Source organism: Cupressus sempervirens, chromosome 1 (assembly GCF_028749045.1).
Source record: "Cupressus sempervirens isolate cs-2001-9-10 chromosome 1, ASM2874904v1, whole genome shotgun sequence".
In the NCBI taxonomy this organism is placed as follows: Eukaryota; Viridiplantae; Streptophyta; class Pinopsida; order Cupressales; family Cupressaceae; genus Cupressus; species Cupressus sempervirens.
The window spans coordinates 681,926,623-681,932,624 of record NC_143118.1 but is presented as its reverse complement, the minus strand read 5'-3'; the positions used below and the strand labels follow the sequence as shown (position 1 = coordinate 681,932,624).

The window sequence follows — 6,002 nt, the reverse complement described above, 5'->3', positions numbered from 1 at the left end:
AATAAGTGTATTTGTTAAAAAATGGATTTCTGTGTGTATATATACATATATACATTATATATATACATACATATATACACATATATACACTTATATATACATATAGACACACACACACACACACACACATACACACACACACACACACACATTTCAAGTGGTCCTGTCACCTTTAAAAAAAACACCCATTAACATGCTATAATCTTAAATTGGAGGAATTATGTGATGAAATGGCCCCAAGATATGGAAATGTATAGAAATTTTTTTGTTTGTTTAAATCTATATGAACAAAAGGCCAAATTTATACACTAAGCTTATTTAAATTGATACATATAAAGAATCAAATTGTACTCTAATTTTTTAAATTTATTTTTAAAAATCTATTGAATTCATTGAAGACTAATTTTTAACAAATTGAAAATGTATGCAATGGTAGTTTTAATCAATACTTGAAGTTCTCAAGTTAGTTAAAAATAATCTATTGAATTATTTGAAAACGTGACTTTTTACATATTGGAAAAGACTAATTTTATTCTTCTTTCTTTTAGTGCAAAAGAGTTTAAATTAATATTGTAAGTTCTTAAATTAAGTTAAAAAAAAATTTCATTGAATTCATTGAGGACATTATTTTTTATATATTGGAAAAGTTATGAAAATATATTAGACTAATAGTTTTAAATTAATATTCTAAGTTCCTAAATCTATGAAGAAAAATCTATTAAATTTTTTAAAAACATGACTTCACAAATATTGAAAAAGCTATGCAAATGTATAAAGTAATTCTTCCAAAATTTATCTATATGATCAAAAGACTAAATTAATAGACTAAATTTAAATTTTTTATTTTAAAAGTTAAAATTTATAAATGTAGAATTAATCTATTCAGTTCCCTTTCCATAGAGACAAACAAAAACCAAGTTAGATAATCTTATTCGTTACAAATACTTCTATAGTCTCCCATGATACGTCCCTCAATAAAGCTAATGAAGAGACGTAACCAATCTTACAATGGAAATATACTGACTAACCTGTTCTCTTTTATTTCTATTCACACAACCAAAATCCAAATTATAGAGCAAAAATCTTACCTCCTCTCTTCTAGAAATACCTTTTTAATCACAAAGCTTTCTCAAATGCATAGCATATCTTGGGGTTTGGGTTAGGAAAATGTATAATTATCTCTCCATTTGAGAACAAAATCAAAATGATTGTCAAGCTACTTGGCCTTGCCTACACTGTCGATAGCAGAAGGGTTGTTGCATGTTTCATAGAGAAATATATTCAGTTCAAAATTGTTCCTGTTGATATAATTAAAGGGGAGCATAAGAAACCAGAGTTCCCGACCTTACAAGTAGGGATCGTTTCTTATAATATATTTTTCTTCTTTTGTTGGTTTTGTAATAGTCCAATTTATACAGTTATAAGGTTAAGCTTATTGATTTGAGTTTGTCTTTATATGATGTGTGATGCAACCATTTAAAAAAGTTCCAGTAGTCCAGGATGGAAGTCTCACACTCTTTGGTAATGATTTTGATTGTGTACTTATTTATGGGTATTTCATTTTATTCTCATTTAGCTAGCATGCAGTATGTATTTAAAAATTAAAACTATAAAGAAACATGGTGACAGTAGATAACAAAATTATTTCATTAATCTGACTGCACACCAACAACCAATTACATAACCTCTATAAATAGAGGACTTCCAGTTGTTTAGAGCTTACATGTGGATCATCTAATGTGACAGCACTAACACTTCACTTAAAAACCTTGCCATGTGTTTGGAGACAAATTCAATTGTGCATACATGTGGTGGAGTTAACTACAGTCCTAAAAAACTGATGGCTAGAGAATAGGGAGCATCAGTCAACTGTTAAACAGAATAGTAGATTTGGTGCAACAAACTAGTGACTTATTCCAACATCCTCCCTTAATTTCTACCACTAAAGACTCTTTCAGTGGGAGAAATTACAATAAGAAATTTAAACATGATAGGTCTCGGCATTAAGCCTTTTGAGGTACCCATTTACAACATAGAAATTTTTAGTTTCCCCTATCACTATCACTATGAAAAAATCCATGTTTCTTGTTAAGTGGTTTTAGCTTACCACAAACTCTTTGGAAAAAAAATTCTTTAAGATCTTTCACCCAAACAAGTGGTTTTGGTTTACCACAAACCCTTCAAGACTTTTAGGTTTTTCACCTAAATAAGTGGTTTTGGCTTACCACAAACCGTTCAATAGATTTACTTAAACAAGTGGTTTTGGATTACCACAAACCCTTGAAACTTCACAAAACCATTGATCCAATGATAGGTAAATCAACTCTAAAATTTTATCTAGCATACTAATATTGAGTCCATATGAAAAATAATCCATCTACCAAGTCACACAAGTACCCAGCCGCTGTGCTCGCTAGTTCTCTAGGAATATTTTTCAGATACATGGTTCATCAATATAGTAAAAATTTTTGAAGTGTCAGGTACAACCGATAGTACACCTCTGGCTACAACTCTCACTATTGTGATCTTCACATTGCAAACATTGACTTCAATGATTAGCCTTCCTTTTAATTTGACAACAACATATCTTCTCTAGCTTGCTCCAACTTGCATTTCCACAACTCCTTTTCTCAATCAATTTGATGAATAAAAGTTGCTTCTCTCTTAAGTGTTTATTTCTATTTTTTCCATTGCCAAGTATTTGTGCTTATTTCAGATCTTAGTAAATCTTAGATCTCTTATTTTTATCATGGTATCAGAGCCTAGTTTAGCCAGGTTCAGCTGGAGATTCATTTAGAAGTTCAGCTAGAAATATTGCTAGAGGGTTTTGTTGAAGGAAAATATATTGCTGGAAATGGTTTGTTTGTAGGGCTGATTTTTTTTTGGAGTGATATTTGCTTGTAGGGCGGTTATGCTGCTGGAATATTGCTAGATTTGTTTGAAGGCTACTTTTTTGCTAACATGGGTTCTTCAAATGAAGTTTTGCCTATCTTTGATGGAAGTGGTTTTGCAGATTGGAAGATTGCAATCAAGAATGCTCTAAGAGAGAAGGCTTTATGGAGGTTAGTAAATAAAGAAATTGGGGAACCTCACCAATAATGAAGATTTTTTTTTGGAGTGATATTTGGTTGCAGGGCTGTTATGCTGCTGGAATATTGCTAGATTTGTTTGAAGGCTATTTTTTTGCTAACGTGGGTTCTTCAAATGAAGTTTTGCCTATCTTTGATGGAAGTGGTTTTGCAGATTGGGAGATTGCAATCAAGAATTCTCTAAGAGAGAAGGCTTTATGGAGGTTAGTAAATAAAGAAATTGCAACAAACTAGGCTCTGATACCATATTAAAAAATTAAAACTATAGAGAAACATGGTGATAGCAGATAACAAAATTATTTCATTAATCTGACTGCACACCAACAACCAATTACATAACCTCTATAAATAGAGGACTTCTAGCTGTTTAGAGCTTACATGTGGATTATCTAATGTGACAGCACTAACACTTCACTTAACAACCTTGCCATGTGTTTGGAGACAAATTCAATTGTGCATACATGTGGTGGAGTTAACTACAGTCCTACAAAACTGATGGCTAGAGAATAGGGAGCAGCAGTCAACTGTTAAACAGAATAGCAGATTTGGTGCAACAAACTAGTGACTTATTCCAACAGTATGCTTTGATTCAAAACTTATGTTGGTAGCTCAGATAATTGCTTTCTTGTGATTAATCTACTTGTATATGTGCAAATTTTTCTTGGTAGTGCATCTACCATTGATATGGTCATTGCAAACATATAAATCAGATTTGGTTTGTGTAGATCTAAGTTTATATGAATTGGGTATGTGTAGAATCAAGGGCTATCATAAGGTACTATGCTGAGAAATATGCAAGACAGGGGACTCCTTTGTTGGGGAAAACCCTAGAGGAGAGATCATTGATTGAACAATGGCTTGAAGTTGAAGGACAGTACTATAGTCCTCATGCAACTGCATTAGTCTATTAGATAATATTTGCCCCAAGGATTAATGTGCCTCAGGATAAGCTATCGATTGAGAGCAGTGCTCAAAAGTTGGGGGAAGTGTTGGATGTGTATGAAGAGAGGCTATCAAAGAGTAAATACTTGGCAGGAGATTTTTTCAGCCTTGCTGATCTATCTCATCTTCCATTCACTGACTATATAGTTAATGCTACCGATAAGGGATATCTGATCAGGGATAGAAAACATGTGAATGCATGGTGGGAAGATATTTCTTCTAGGCCTGTATGGAAGAAGGTTTTGGCCATGTGAAATAATGAATCATGTGGCTTAGGTTTCAAAGTTTCACTGTGTGTTTTGGAAAATAGTGAAACCCTCATCTACACTGTAGATGATGGAATGTTGTTGCCTTTCATATTTGAATGTTTTAATTTTTTTTTCAAATTAATAAGACCCTCGTCTAAAATGATGTCTCTTGTGTTTCAAATTTTGTTTTAATAACATAATTTTCTTTTTTGAATTGCTTGTGTCTTTTAACTCTGAACCTATGGCATTTTGATTGTAATGTTTAATTTGTATTTACGTTAAGTTCTCTCTTCAAAAATAAAATTAATCAAGATAGAAAAACGAGTTTCTCTTCCAATTTATTTCTTCTTAACAGTTGTTTCTCTTTTTTGTGGCATTTTGATTATAACACATGGCTATACTTAATTTATATTCATGTTAACTATTCTTTTTAAAACTAAAATTAATGAAGATGAAAAAAAATAAGTTTTTCATCATTTTTTCCCACTTCAACAGTTGTTTGTCAAGTTTATCTAGCACGATTGGACCATTATTTAGTAATCAATTAGCAATTAACTTCTTCAATGATTCTTATATTGAGAGCATTTAACTAGATTGCATGGATATCTTAAATATCCATTACACCTACTTCATGGGGAGAGCATCATAGTTAAAGACTTGTGATATGATTTAAGTTCTATTTGTTCATGTTTGAAGTCTACTTTCTCTGTTATCTATCTAAAGATTCATTATATATTATTTCTACAAATATATAGCAAATCTAAAACTGAAAAGAATACATTACATTTGCAAATTTTACCACTATTTTAGTTTTGAAACTTTTTTTGAACTATTAGATAGCAGCCAATAAAGATGGGCTGATCCCAGTTATCTACCTTATGCCATTTTTAAATTTCAAAAAATAAATATGTCCATAGCATAATTGATGATACTATCATTCTTAATCTAATATACATAACAGACTGCTTAATCTAATATGTATAATAGACTGTAAAATAGATCGGCATCTCCTAAACAAAATGTCGTGACAACTATAATTTTAGATTTTTTTATAAAAATGATATACCCAAATACCCAAGTACTTCGTTCGTGTGGCTTTATACTATTTAATGGTATTTGAAGAAATAGTAAAAATAGTGCATGGACAGTGTACATGCAATCTTAGTTGTATCAGATTTGATGAACAGGCTTACAAATATAGATTATTTTAACTTCAATGACGATCTTTTAAGATTCTAATATTGAACTTTCGTAAACAAAAGCATTAATAGATAGTTGGTAAAAGAAGCCTTTCAATAAATGAAGAAGAAACTAGAAGAACAAGTAGTATTGACATTCAGTGTTTGTGTAACTCAGAGAAATTGTATTCAATAATTGGTAAGGATGATGACATGAAGTATAAAAATATATCCACCAAGATTTAAATCCAACAATTGTTAAAGGATCGTGACATGAAGTATAAAAATATATCCACATAATTTTAAATCCAATAAGTGCATTTGACTTAAATTAAACCTGCCATATACTTGAAAAGATCTACATTAGAAAATAAAATAATTTCAAAAAATCAATGTGACCGGGATGATAGAAGATTGTTGAGTTTGTAAAGAGATTTTAGAACCATTAAAGATGCAACCCTAATAGGAAACATTTTCTAGGATTCATTTATCAACACTTCCCATTTTAGCAAAGGATATGATCGCGAAAGTTAGCAATTTAAGCT

At 31.0% G+C, this 6,002-nt stretch overlaps 1 pseudogene; it reads left to right on the top strand.

The window, feature by feature from the left end:
- Positions 1-1,204: 1,204 nt before the first annotated feature.
- On the top strand, positions 1,205-4,285 carry LOC149579745 (glutathione S-transferase F10-like; annotated as a pseudogene).
- The last annotated feature ends 1,717 nt before the right edge of the window (positions 4,286-6,002 follow it).